Consider the following 16061-nt stretch of genomic DNA (forward strand, 5'->3'; position numbering starts at 1 on the left):
ACCATCTCGCCATCTCCTTTTCTCTCTCATCCGCCCACTCGGCCCCCTACAATAGTTATAATAAAATTGTTTCCAGACTAAACCGTCTGCAGTTATGAATTATAGTGAGAAAAGTAACGATATCTCCTTATATTTTCAGCTTCATTGCGAAATTGTTATAAGGTAGGATTTTTTGTGTCACAACTGACCTTCACATATGCATCAAATGTGATAACATGAACATTTTTTTAATCACTCCCCCAAAGGTAAACAATACCTTTAATCATTGCAAACTGTTAGCGCTAGTATTCAATTCAATTCAAATCAATTCAGTCTATTTCCATCAAACGAAAAGGTATACATTTGTGAACTCATTATGTTGAGCAATTTGAAGAAAAAGATACAAGTCATGAAAATATAATACAACAATGTAGAAAGTAATGACAATGACATAACAACATCAACAATTACGAAAGTCGTCATGTCTGTCTGGCGTCTATACGTCAGCTTGTATATTTGACATTTTGGATAGATTGTTATCGTTGTTAAAATCTTGTCAAAACAATCTGTCCATAACATGAACGCGACGAATTTTGGTTCTATTATTGTTTACGAGCGAGGAAGGACACCCAAAGGATAAATCTTGCAGAAAAAGAAATCCGTCAGAGCGCCCTCTACGCACTCTTCCCAAGAAGACCTCTGGTCGCAGTTATGCTGCTTGTCGTCTCTAAAACAATGCAATGAACTGAGATGCAGCTCCGTTCCGTCAATCATCAGTTCACTTCAGGTTAGATCAGATCAGTTTCGAGATCACAACATCTAGAATTTGACGGGGAAAAAAGGTCCAAACAATCAAATGCAGATCCAACGACTTTATTCATACACACACACACACACTCACACACACACACACACACACACACACACACATACTATTTTGTTTCTCTCCTCTCTTTTCCGGCATGACAGCGACTTAGTGTAGTGTAGGGATTTGTTCAGGGTTTTTGTTTCGGATAAGTTAGGTTATAGGTCTTTTTGTCTTAGTTTCTTTGTTTCATCCATTTTCAATGCTTATCAGTCTATCGATCATATAATTTCTTGTATTACGTGTGGGGGGAATGCAGCCTACAAGCTCAGCTTTTTAGCATTCCTCCCCATTTCCAACATTTTCCTATACCTACAAGTTTTCTGTAAATTTATCCTTTACTTTGTATGATGAAATTTATGCACTGTATTCAATTTTTGTAATATATTTATATGTTTTTGTTGGAAATGAAAAATAAATGAATGAATGAAAATGAATGAATTCAAGAACAGGGGTTGAAGATATCCGCTATGTATTAAATGTAATTTTGTTCTTGTTGTTGTCATTATGTTGGTATCCTTCTTCAAGACTTGATGCATGGGAATGACATTCTTCTCTTCTTATGTTCTTCTACATCATCCCTTTATTACTGTCGATCATGTCACTATAAATATCATTGTCATTACCGTTTGTAATGTTACGTTGAGTGAAAGAAATAGTATTCATTATTATTATTACCACTATTAACTATATCGTATGAAAACATACGACATTTCAGCCTCTCCAGTACAAAGCAATGTCGTTCTTTCCTTAAAAGCAAACGGAAGCATCACTAAACAGTTGAATATCTTGAGAATATTTTGCTAATGTTTTTAGTGGGTCCCTCCATTTTTCACACGGTATACATGTACTTCATTTCGACCACTTCTGTTTCTTTTTTACTATACAATGTATGATTACTAAAGGTCCTCAATTATTGTACAGTCTTTTCATTTCACTATGTTCTATTTACCTTGTTCTCTGTTATCAAAAGAAGTGAAACATATGTTATGTCGGAAAATGAAATAAACTTTGAATTGATCACCTAGCATTCTGTGAATGATTGAATGTAGTTTATGAATATGTATTTGATAATGCATCTGAGGCAAAGTATTACGGTTTTACGCGCTTTGCTACCAGGGGATTCGAAACGCGGAACTCAACATTGAGAGACCGCGAATTTGTCCGCTGAACCCCAACTGCCCTTAGTAGGTAAATATGACCGAAGGTCTTTGTTACTCTCTTCCGTTCATCCTAGATCTAAAAAGCATCATAGGTCATTAAGTCTTTTCTTCCTTGTCTTTTTTTCCCTCTCCATCTCTTTGTTGTTGTTTTTTTCTAATGCGCAGTTTAGATTCTATGTAAATCCCTGTCTTTCAAACTTCCGTCAGGTTTGACATGTAAATATATTCTTTATATTTTGAGTTTCCATAGGTACAGTATCTATTTTCTTGTGTATCCTACATATGTTGTATTCTCTACTTATTTGTTAATGCACTCCTATTTACTGTAGATTATACTCAAATTCTAATTAAAATGTTAGGTTATGTGTTCAGTTGTTATTGCCTTCGATTGTATTCTCATACCCCGAAAGGCAGATGAAAGGGGTCGAAAGAGTCAATAAAATAAAATCAATTAAACCTGTCAATCCGGTGTCATTCAGACTCTTTCTTTAAACGGCATGACAGGGAGATTCATATCAGTCCGTGCTCAATAATTCTTTTATATGATAATATTCATTAGGATGGTTCAAATCTCTCCTATTTTGTTGATTACAATGACATCATTGATCACAATTAATTTGCGGTGTCCCTCTTCAATAGGCAGATATGAAGTTGAATATTTCAATGTTATCTGTGTGCAAGCCCATACGATCCCACTCTAGTATCACAACGCTAAATATTTGAAACCATCCTTTTCTCAGTTCTCACACTCAGGCTCGGCAGGTACCCCCCCCCCCCCATACTACTTCCAGCAGCTCCTCTGTTGCCTGTGACTAGGCCACGTCAAATATGTTCGGGAAGAACGGCCATCTGAACCATGTTGTTGGAACAGGGATCTTCGTTAATTTATTACTTCATTTGATTGTTTGAATTAGAATACATATCGGTTCACGTTTTGTTGTTAAATGCGCAGAATGATTAATTCTTCGATAAAAACATAAATCTAGATAATTACACTTCAATGATACTGTCGCATTAAAGTTCATACGGTGTAATTTCGATGCTCCCTAATGTAAAGTTCAATTGCTAAACTTTGAAGCGACGCTTTATCAAAGTTTTAAATTGACATAGGAAATAGTAGGGAAAAGTATCAAAGAGAAATGTGATTGAAACATGGTCATAAAGAGCAAATAGATAATTTAGAGCAACTCCGATTCTGTTGCTGTTTTTTTTTTACTGCCATTACAGTGACAGCGTCCATCCTTCCAGGAGGAACTGCAAAGAGCTGCCAATAAAAATGAAAATTATAATAATGTCTAGTCGTTGTCTGCATGTTGGAAACCACACTACTGATTTCCGTAAACCGAGCTAAGCAGATTGAATTTCTTCGCCAATTAACAATCGTGACGGTAATGGGAGGATGTGTGGTCGACAATAAACGTTTGACCGCAAATGCCATTTTTGGAAAGCGGGGTTTAAATCTTAAATGGATATAACCTAACCATTGAGCAGAAACTAAAAGCAGACAGTTTAAGACGAAATAAGTAGTAGCTTTGTGTGCATACAAATAGTAGTTTTTATACATGGATCGCTTTCCTTTTTTTTTCTGCGCATAGAAATTCTTCGAAAGGGAAAGTGGACCATGCTTTGCTCGAGTTATATTTGGAGTCTATGAAATCACGTACCACCCTTCGGGCTCCGAATTTGAAACCTATTTCTATAGATATTATTAATCTTATTTTTTGAAGGTTGCCTGATGCAAGTTCGCGCATGATTAGTAATAACCTTTGACCTTTAAATCATGTGATATTCCCAGAGAATTGTCTTTAGCCCGTGATTTCAGAACTGTACATGTCAAAATCTATGTAAAATAAAGCTGTTGGTCTCTTGATTGACAATATATATATATATATATATATATACATATATATATAGTGAAAACTTTTCCCTTCCTTGTTTCAATTACATATATATATATATATATATATATATATATATATATATAGATAAGTGTGGGTAAAAGTGAGTGTTTATTCGTGTATCAAGACTGTTTGATGCCTCTCGTTGTTTCTGTGCGAGACCAGTACTATGGTTACTGAATAATATAACACCTACCCTTCTGATTTTTCCTTTAAATTTCAAAACAGGATATTCTGAGTACACCATTTCGCCTACTGACTTCCCCGTATGGAAAATCAAAACTTCTCAAAGGGAGAGTATAGTTTTGGCTGAGATGGGGGATTCAGATCTGATTTTTTGCAAGATGATTAGAAACCACATATGAAATATTAGAGAGCATGAAGCATGAAGAGGTATTCAAACTTATTTGAAGAAAATCGGTTTGAAATGGCTGAAATAGTAAAACAAAGTGGTCTTATGATAATGATGGGTTTAATCTTTTATCATAGGACCTCTTTGTATCTGGGTATCTCAGCCATTTCAAAACCAATTTTCATCAAATAAACTTTGAATTCCTCTTAGAATTATATGCTCTTTCATATTTTGTAAAAAGTTATCTCACCAAAAAAGGTTGGAAACCTGCTGCCCCATCTCAACCAAACCTAAATTATCCCTTTAAGGATTGTGTTGCCAACAGAGTCTGATTGTATTACCAGATGGTTACCCAGCAACAAAACACGTAGCTCTATGGTTGGAGGGATACTGTGTGTGACACTGCATGGAACTTCGCCTATTTCAATCCCTATATGGCCAAAATATGTGACTTATTACGTATTTCTTTCTAAGTAAACAGGACTCTCTAAATTTTGTCAAACACAGTGCTATGATGATTCTTAATGACAGTTATGTTATAAAGAGGAGTATTATCTTATTTGTAAATCCCTTGTGCAATATGTTTAATACATCTTTAAAGGATGGTGAGTTTCCAAAGTGTTTAAAGATAGCAAAACTTATTCCTGTCCACAAAGGAGGTGATAAAGATCTTTTAAGAAATTATAGACCTATTTCTCTTTTATCTGTTTTCTCGAAGATATCTGAAAGGTTGATATATAATCAGCTGATGAAATTTTTACTTGAAAAAGATATTCTATATTCGAAACAATTTGGTTTCAGAAAAGGGTATTCTTCATACATGGCTTTAATGGAATTAAAAATTAGGTAATATAATAGCACAGTCTTCTGAAAATAAGAAGTTTTTGACTGGATTATTTCTAAATTTGTCTAAAGCTTTTGATTGTATGGATCATAGTTTTCTTATCAAAAAGATGAAAATATATGGTATCAGAGGTACTGCATTGAATTTGTTTCGGAGTTATTTATGTGATAGAGTGCAATATGTGTCCATAAATGGTATATCGTCTACATATCGTTGTGTAAATATCGGTGTTCCTCAGGGATATGTTTTAGGGCCTTTATTATTCCTTATATATGTTAATGATTTGCATGTTTTAAGTAAGTTACTTCACACTATTGCTTTTGCAGATGACACTAGTTTATTTTTGTCGGGTAATGATATGAATGTTCTTTGTTCAATTTTTAATCATGAACTTTGTTCAGTTAATGATTGGTTTCAAGCAAATAGACTTAAATTAAACCTGGATAAAACATGTTGTATGCTTTTTAAGCCCAGAAACAAATATATTGTAAATGAAGTAGATATATGTATTGATAATTGTAAGATTTCATTTGTTAAGTCAGTGAATTTCTTGGGTGTAGTAATTGATGAAAAATTAATGTGGAAGAAACATATTGATATGGTATGTGTGAAAATAAGGAAAACAATTGGTGTTATGAATAGGCTAAAACATATTTTACCGTTCAACATACTCGTTAGACTTTATCAAACCTTGATCTTGCCGCACCTTATTTACGTACTACAATATCATTTGATGGAACAGTGCAATATGCCATTTGAATCGAATTCTAGTTCTTCAGAAGCGTGCAATGAGAATCATAACGAACTCGAAACCATATTCGCATTCCAGTCATCTGTTTGAAAAATTTAATTTTCTGAAAATATTTGATATTAATAAGTTTTTATATTTTAATATGTTTTTATGATTTTGATTTTGTAAAGAATAATGAAGTATTAAAGTAGATATCATACAAAACGGGGGAAAATTATAGACCTAGATTGCCCAATTTCAAGTATGAGTTCTCACGATCCACAATAATATATATTGGCCCTATTATAAGATGTTGAACAGTCTCCCAAATAATATTCAGCAGTGTGTCTCTATATCTGCATTCAAGAGAAAATGTAAAGGATATGTTGTAAAATCATATACGTGCAGTAATGCCTTGCTGTAATAATCCCCTTTATGCTAATATATGTTCAGTAGTTTCGTTTTGTCTTGTTTTGACTTGTTTTGTTCTTTTTTGTATTGTGTCATAATTGTTGCTGTTTACTAGGGAGAAGCCTTGACAGGTCAATGGCCTTTGCTTCTTCCTCCACACTCTGTATTGCATATGATTGACATGTTGTCCTGTATTGTTCATTCTTTTTTTTAACCAGTTGTGCAAGTTGTGGAAATAAATGAAATATATGGAATAATATGTGGAATATGAAAGCGTCGACATTTCTCTCAAATTAATTATAGGCATTAGTGTGAGCATACGCTTCATGATATCGATAATGTCGAAAATGATGTTGATAATTATAGGAAAAAAAAATCATGTAATGATATTAGGTCTTTATCTTTTACTATATGCTGCAAAAAGTCTTTCGTAATTTTTCGATTTTATTGAATAATTCAATAATGAAAAAAGAGATATCACATAAGTATCAGATCTATGAAATTTATGGCTCTACCATAGCAGTTTGATGAGCAGAAAGAATGGATGAATAAGGCAGATCTTTAATTTTGACAAACAGACAAAGGGATCTCAAAATATGTATTAATGTGAATGTAAGTAGGGAAACAAAGGGATGAGGTCTAGTCACGTTGCAGAGCATAGTTACCATGGTTACGTAGAAACTATATGTGTGTGATCAATGGAATGAAAGTGTGAAAATACACAGAAGAGTACACATAAGCACACACACACATACACTCACACGTTAACGAGAATCATGATACGAATAAATGTTCTTATTCCATCATGTGTTCTGTACACAAGACTTTATTATACAGACACACCAGAATCAGGATATCGGCAGAGACATATAATTTTTCATGCTTACGATATTATATTTCTGCTGGAGTATCCATCATAAGCGTCTCTTGAGTAAAGTTAGAGCTACTATAGATCATTAGCACCAGCATGATATTCATAACCATGGTCGGAATCAGAACACTGGGTTAGGCCTATCTGTATGACTCTTGAAATCAAACCATTCAATATTTACAGCGCCTGGGGATACTTAGTAATATAAGTAGAGCTGATCCCCCATCCCCCACCCTACACCCAGCAACCCCTGATGACCCGTCGAGATGGAGATCCGTGGAGAACAAGGGCTGCCGTTATTAGGCAATTCGTGTGATATACCTTAATAATAATTGTGCCGAACGGGTCACTGACCGGGTTCACTATGTTGAGAAAGGTCACTTGGGCAGTCATCATACGCCCACTTTGGTGTCTGCACTTCCGCATTCTGCACTGCCCAGTTTTGACACATGGACAGTTGGCAAAAAGAAAACAAAATAATCGTCACAAATAGATTTTGTCGTTATTTTGTCTCAAAACAGATTGAGGTCGTTTAGCGCATTTTTTGTTGATAATAAAGTCTGACGGACGAGCGATTTAACCCAGCTCGAGGAAGCAAGTATGATATCTCCGATCCTACTGTATATGCAATAGATGACGTGTTTGAGCTATTTGATGTGATAGGAAGTGGCATTTATTTGAGATTTCGCCCCACAAAATATATCCTTAACCTACTGAAAGCAAACTGAAGTTGGATATCCAGGGGAGATCGGGGGATACTATAATTCAAAAAGAAAGAAAAAAAAGTAACCCACAGAAGAATTATGTTTGAAATTGTCCTCTCTTCCACCATAATGACACCTCGGATAAATACACAACTAAAGACATTAAGTTGTTATTTCATTCCGGGTCTACTGCGCAAGACAAGCGATATTATTGTCTGAATCATCTTTCTTGGAGATTCTTTCTTGACACAAATATTTTGGCTGTTTGGTTCACACAGCTGCCCTGCAAATCGCAATATCAATATTGTGCAGGCGTAAGCGAGGAGGTGATATCTACTTGCCATGAGCAAGTATCTGCGAGGGCGCCTCCTAAAGTTGATAAACAGCAACGTCTTATGAACCTAGTGACATGAATGTTGTTGTTGGTTTTGTTAAGATTTATGAAATGAGGTAAAGGGGGGGGGGGACAGAGGAAGGAAAAAAGTTGGAAAAGGCGACCATAAATGATTGCTTCCCGAGTCGACCATTCACCCACACGGAAGATCATTGGAATCACTAAATTTCCGGGGTGGGGTGAGCTTGATATGTTTTCTCATTAAGTGAAATCTGAAAGAATCAAATTTGTAAGCGTTAAGCCGGATTAGCATGACTTTGTCGCTCAGTCCCATGTGAAGTCTCAGACGAGACGGTTAAGAGTAGCGGACAACTTTATCAATGACAATAACAGCTTTTCTTTCAACTTCAGACGTACTTAAAAAGCTAACGGGGGGGGGGGGGGGACTCCGATGACTGAAGAAGAAAATTCAGTCTGCAGTAAATATGGTAGACTCAGTACAATTTTTTTTTCCTACATGTATATTGAGGTTGGTTTTCAGAAAATACCAGTGATAATGCCAAATATTATCCCCACACAACGAGCGAAACACGTTGTGATAATTGTTCCTCGGATTGTATCTATGCATTCTTTCCAGATGCCAGCAGGTATTGTGTCAATCATATTTTGGTAGAATACTTTAAGCTCATCGTTGGTTCACCCCGAGGGGACGAGAGTCATCCTGTTCTCACTTCAGTATATATCACTTCACACCCACTCGCTCGTTTCTAATCCGCCCGTGTCCAGTGGCGCAGAGCCCCTCCACGCATCGCCGATGACAAGTGTGTGGCGAGTCCCGACGGATGCAAACCATTTATTTCACTATTTCTCCACTTTGCTTCGGGTAATGTTTCACAAAGAATTTAAGTCCATCTTAAGTTTTCAGATGTTTCACAAAGAATTGAAGTCCATCTTAAGTTTTCAGATCAATTTAAAGTTACGGTAAGCTATGTGTTATTTCAATTATATTCTATTCTTTTCCTATGAGGATGAAAACTGTATGGACTCCTTAATACGTGTGATAATAAAGTAAAGGACAAAAAAAAAATCTGTGAATTATTCCGAGGATTTATTTTCCTTTCGAATAAACCTTAGTTTATTTTCGGATGAACGAATCTTTGGAATAATGAACCTTACTTAATTTTACGGACTATCGAACCTTCAGAATAAATTCATGTTTGGACTAATAAACTTCCGGTATAACGAAGCTCATTTCATTTACGGAATAACGAACGGGGATATGCATGACTATCTCTGGTGTAAAAAATATATAAAAAAAAAACGGAGAGAAAAAGAAATGTTGAAAGCATGATGCAGTGTATGTAGCAAGAGATATTGAAGATTTAAAAAAAAATGTCTAATTCAACTTTTTTTTTTGCTGCTGAAATAAAGGATCTGCATGTCTTTTAAAGGATTGAAAATTTTGTATGTATTCAAACAACCTTTTTGTTTTGTACGTGAAAATATTGTTCGGTTTGAATTTATTACATTCCGCCATATGAGACTGCAATATGATATACAGGTCAATAGTAGAGTGAAACAAAGCATTGAGAATTATTTCTGACACAACAGATCTTTAATTGCATGCAATATTCCTATTTCTGTATGTGTTTGTTACCTAGTTACCTAGATGATTCCATAGCAGCTTACAATGATAAGCGATAGTCACTCCTATAAAAGAAATATCAATTTTATCTCAAAATGAAACGCGATTCTATGAAGCATAACGACATTGTTGATCAGGATCGCAGTGTTCACTGGAAATATATGAAATGTGTATAGGAAGGAATACATATGTATTAAAAGAAGTAAGGAACCAAGTATTGAATCTGGGGTATTCCACATTTTATACTTGATAAATATGAATCATGAATCGTGAACTTTCTGTTCTTGGTGTCAATATAGTCGTTCTTTCATTTTTTTTTCTTTCTTTGCAACATAAAATCCCTTTTCTGTAATATAAAATCCCTTTTCTGTAATAGAAATGTGAAATAGTTTCTGATTATTTTTTATATGAAAGTGCACTTTTTCTATATAGGGCCTATTGCTAAAGTTTGGAATTATTGAGGAAAGTTGTCGTTTTTCTGCAGTTTTCCTAGAACCCTTTCTTCGGTCTGACGGATTCAGGGTTTGAGAACCTATTTAAAAACGTTTTACTTTCAATTCTAATAATATTTGACAGGATATCGTTGTTGCATTGAAGTTTAGTATCAGTCATGAATAGATTGTACTTTTGAGTGAGCAAACTTGTGGTTTATATTGTGGTTACTCTGGAAGTTTGTCCCCTTGTTGGTTCCCTTTAATGCACAGACATCGCTGGGTGAGATGTATAGCACTTGAATAATTAAGACTGAAACTTGAAACCGCATTTTCTAGGTACATTTATACTTTTCAAGTGTGTGTACATCGCTTCATTTGTTTATGTGTGTTAGAAAAAAATCTATTTGCATAAATCTACATGTCGCATAAAAGCTTATGGTCTCCTCTTTCAGAATTTGCCCTTTACCAATGTATCCATATCTGGGAACGTTTTGTTTTGTTTTCTTTTTCCTTTTTTTATGTACGGTCAGAGTCATGGACTGTGACTGAAACAAAAAAAACTTTATGATGGAGTCGCCAAAATGATAGAAACATTGCTCAGGACTTCCGTCTAAAATTGTTACTATACCATGCAGTCTACACTAAAGGCCAGTTCAGTTAGTGTTGTCAATTTTCAATTCGTTTACAGGGAACTTAATCCGCATATAAGGAAAAAAAGTCTGCTTATCTTCTTATCTTCAATCTCATTTGGAGTTAGGATTTTTTTAGGGATTACGTCTTCATGGTCTTCCCTTTACTCAATTCCATCGTGTCTTTTATGACTTTGCTTCGCTGCTCCACGTTCTCTCTCAGCTATGACATAAAGCAACATTAAGTTGAACAAAGTATAACTATAGTCAATGTGAAACGCATTTGGAATTTTCTACCCTCCACTGTCTCTCTGTAACTTTTGAGAAATGCACTTGATATAATATTTTGTATGCCTGCATGTTGTGAAGAAAACAGACCCTGTCCCATGATCCGATAAGGACATTATCCCTACCCTAAAATGTAGCAAACAACAAATAAACAAGCAGACGATACAAAATTGAAGAAAACACTTTATCCTCTCCCATGCGGTGGAATATTCGCACCTCATAATTTGGGCCTGACATGCAAGAGATGTAATTCAGTTTAAACATGAGGCTAACCGTGCGGACATTAAAAACATAACATCATTTAATGGCATGGAGGCATAACAACATCCCTTATGTGTACCTTCGTTCCTGCAGGAAAGTCCTGGATCATATTGAATTGGCTCACTCGATCACCGGTCATGGCTGCAGCCCAAGTAGACCACGACATTTCAAACTTGTCCTCCTCCGCAACAAACGTGACGGAGTGGGAATTCAACGACTACGGACAACGGGTCTTCGTCGCTATTCTCATCATCGCAATATCGCCGTCGCCCTCTCCCGCAAACTTCAGACGGCTACCAACGCCCTTGTCTGCAACGCCGCTAGCGTCGACTTCCTTACATGCCTGCCTCTTTCTTCCCTTCAAGGCAGTCTCTATTCTCAGCCGAACGGGCTGGCCGCTGTCGTCGAACATCTGCACGCTATCGGGTGGGATCACCATACGGTATGTTTGGGCGCCACAATCGTCAACCTGGCGCTCATTGCTTATAATCGCGCCTATTTGATTAAGAAGTCACGGACACAATACCGCCAGTTGTTCACACCGATCAAGCTGGGCGTGGTGATCTTCTTCGCTTGGCTCTACGCGATCATGGCGTTCGCCTTGCCTCCGTCACTCGGCGTTGGTCGCCTCGGATACTCCCACTACTACAAGATGTGCCTCTGGGACGACGCACATCCTCTGTACTTCATCAACGAATACATCGTTGCCGCCACATTCCCTACGGCCTTCATTGTCATTATCGTCTGCTATTCGCTAATCTATGTCCACGTCAAGCGCAACAACATCCATCTAACGGTGATGTACGAATTTCGACCCTTCGGCCATGGAATCATTGAAGAGAAAAGACAGAACTCGACCCTGGGCACCAAGGAAAAGAAAGCTATCAAGCACGAGATTCGGATCATCGTGAACCTGTTTTGCATGTTGTACGCCTTCTTTGTGTGTATCCGCCCTTATTCTATCATTCTCACCATTCCCGTTAGGAGCGTTGGCAACGTATATACAGGTGTACTCTTCCTAGGCAACTCCTGCGTTAATCCCCCCCCCCCCCCTCATCTACAGCTTCAGGCACCCTCGTTTTAAGATCGTCTTCCACCACATGGTGCACTTTAAGTACGACGAGATTCCCAAGCCCACCAGATTCCTCAAGTTTATCCTCACATCCACAGGTCAAGCAACGGTCAAAAACTAATCGGGTTAAAACGGACCCTCTTATATTTGGTCTCCTCTATATCTCTGTTGTAAAGAAAAAATATCCCGATTTTTATTTGTATTGTACTGTATTGGTGCTTAGGAAAAATTGAGGAAGCAGGAACTCCAATGTGTTTTCACAATGTGTAGAGGAAAAGAGCGAGCAGACGTACGAAAAGAGAGAGGAATGAGTAAAGGCAAAAAAGAGAGGAGAATTTAGGAGGAGAGAAAATGGTGCATTTGTGACGATGGAATGATACTTACCCTATTCACAGAGTAGACCATAGGAGGCTCATTAATTAATTCCTCATGCAAATGTAAAAACAATCAGCGTTCCGATGAGTTCCGATGAAGGCTGAGTTGACAAGCTCCAGATACTGGCATCGTTAAGGCTCACCATGTGTTATACCAATGCCAGAAGAGCCCTAGAACCTCAAGTTATCCACCTGTGCTATGCCAGATAGCAGCACTAAGCAAAACTGACACACGTTGGACTGACTCGACACATGGACTAACTCGACAAGTATCCAACAGTGACTCGACTTGCGACTTGCAATGGCGAACTCTCGGGTCTTTGGGTGTGTTCGAGCGCTCTCCGAAGGGGAACTGTACCGTACCGTACTGAACCGAGGTGAAAGTGGACCACTTCCCGATGTGCTCCAAAGGGTACCAAAAGCGTACCAAATAGTCTGAGAGCTGGCTGCTGGTCAATTTACCCCATCAAGCCCAAAAGGTTTGACCCCTCAGAGTTGCTGGGGCCACCCTCCTCATTAAAAAAATGCCCGTCAGCCTGGTCCCTGAGGGCGGGTTCGGCCCCCAGGGACCCCCCGAAAAGGCCCTCCGGCGGGTGTAATTTACCCCATGGAGCCCATGGACCAAACTTGGCCTATATGAATGTCCTATGGGTGTACATAATCAAAATATAAAAACTGACAAAATATCTGGTCGGGAAAGGGGTTGCCAGACCGCTTGTTTGCAGGCATAAAACCTTGTTTTTGGTCAAGGAGTCTGCGCCAAGACTACACTGTCCCATAGGCCCTGTACTGTAGCGTCTCCCAACAGGCCGACAGACAGTGCCAGTTAGTGCATGTAGTAGTCTTGGCGCAGACTCCTTTACGCGCAACAAGGGTTATTGCCTGCAAACTACCCATTATACCCTGGGACCCAGGGTAGTTTGCATGCATAAATTGACCACACACACACGCACACACACACACATACACACACAATTATGTTTACACATGACTCTATGTACAACTGTATATACCATAACACTAAACATGTTACAATTAATAGGTTTCTCATTAATGCAGCCATAATACCTTGCACATAATAAATGTCAAACCTATAAGATGTTCATACCTTTTGAATGTTTTACATGGATACTATCAATACACCTTTAAGGAACACTGAAGAAATTTGAAATTTGTGTGAAGTTGTATTAGGTTTTATTGGCCACACAGCCTACTCTTTCTGTATGATGTATTCACCTTATGAGACTCAAATAGAGCTTTTCAGAAAATGCTGAAAAACCTTTGTTGTGAGTAAACTTCAGTTTAAGACCAACCACAACAGCGCTAAAGGCCAGTTGTATAACACATTTAAGTAAACATTTTCATCAACCGTGCATTAAACATAACTCTAATAAAGTTTATGTCAACAAGTGGGATGTAGCTTGGATTACTTCTTTTTCTCCTGCTTGATATCCTCTTTTAGATACAAATAACAAGTCTCAATCCTAATATAAGATTCCTTTGAAAACCTCAAACTAATAACTTTTTGTGTTTTTGGCTGATAAAAACCACCCTTTGATGTATAAAATAGGCAAGGATTACAGCATCCATGCCAACATTTCCTTTATTTGACTCTAATAAATTCCAAATCAGAATAAACTGCATAACATAAGGAAGGAGCTTAATGGTTTTGGAAATGATATTGATCAATTTTCATTCTCAGTAGTGCATGTCACCTCATAGTTTTGGACAAATATCTGCATATCTATAATACTAATGAACATGTAATTACGGTGTTCTATATACATGTATTTCTTCCTTGGAACCTCAAATAACAAGCTTCACAATAGAATGCTAACTTTCTGTAATGGAAATAAACAGGCCAAGAGCATTTACTTTGATCTTGTGTTCTCTTCATCTCTTCAGCGCTTTTTTTTTTTTTTTTTGGTCATCTTCTTATTTCTGGAGATATACTTTATTTATAATAGTTCCCAGCCCCACACAAATGGTGTCACATACTGCAAACACTGCCAATGACCGTGACCAGTACACACCAAGTTGAAACATGATAGCGCTCTTTTTATATAGCATATAGGCTGAAAGTATTAACTTGGTCTTGTGGTCTCTTTATATCAGCAGTTTTGTCAACTCCTTATTTCTGGAGATACACTGTACTTCATCTTCAGTTCCCCAGCCCCACACAAACAAAACTCAACCTACGGTGTCACACACTGCAAAGAGCGCATCATAGTATATGATTGCCGTTAACCCGGGACATATACACACAACGTGAAACATAAAATTACCAGCTAAATGAAATGTTAGCTTAATTTCTTTTCTTTAACAATAGCATGCACGTTGAGAGCATTTACATGTTGTGTTCTCTTTTATATTAGAATTTTTGTCAACTCCTCATTGAGATACTTTGTCTACCCCCCTCCCCCCCCCCCAAAAAAAAGATGATACTTCCAGGGTGTCACATACCATATACAGTTACAATGCAGGTCCTAGTTCATATTTATGATTTAGTTGTCATTCAAAACCATGGCAATTACACATCAAACCATGCATCACACTCTATGGAAGACTAAAGCTTACATAAATTACGTATAATGTAGGCCTAGGCATTGCACATGTTTCAGTTGCAGTCTTATGATTCCTGAACTGACCAGTATTTGGCATGAATTTATTTCATATAATATAAAACATAATTTCACATTTTAGTCTATCATACAGTATAATGCATGATTTGAGAAACTGAAGTCTACTCACAACAAAGGGTTTATTTCAGCATTTTCCAAATATATATATGTATATATATATATTTGTCTTATATGGTGGATACATAATAAAGGGTAAGCAGGTTGTGTGGCCAGTAAAACAGAATACAATTTCACACAAATTTCAAAATCTCTTCAGTGTTCCTGCTTGAAGGTTCACTGATAGTATCGATGTAAAACATTCAAAAGTTATGAACATAATAATTATAGGTATGTACGTGCAAGGTATCATGGCTGTATGGAGAAACCACTGGTCATGTTTTGTGTTACGGTATTCTTAGTATACATATAGTCATGTGTGAATGTGTGTGTGTGTGTGTGTGTGTGGGTGTGTGTGTGGGTGTGTGTGTGGGTGTGGGTGTGTGTGTGGTCAATTTGTGCATGCAAACTACCCTGGGTCCCAGGGTATAACGGGTAGTTTGCAGGCACAAACCCTTGTTGGGCGTAA

The 16061-nt window shown here is 37.2% G+C and overlaps 1 pseudogene; it reads left to right on the forward strand.

Moving 5' to 3' along the window:
• The first annotated feature begins 11545 nt into the window (after positions 1-11545).
• Positions 11546-12601, forward strand: LOC139724620 (beta-2 adrenergic receptor-like; annotated as a pseudogene).
• Positions 12602-16061: the final 3460 nt, after the last annotated feature.

This window comes from Diadema antillarum, unplaced genomic scaffold (assembly GCF_040938485.1).
Source record: "Diadema antillarum isolate AM-2024a unplaced genomic scaffold, OU_Dant_1.0 scf00000224, whole genome shotgun sequence".
Lineage (NCBI taxonomy): Eukaryota > Metazoa > Echinodermata > Echinoidea > Diadematoida > Diadematidae > Diadema > Diadema antillarum.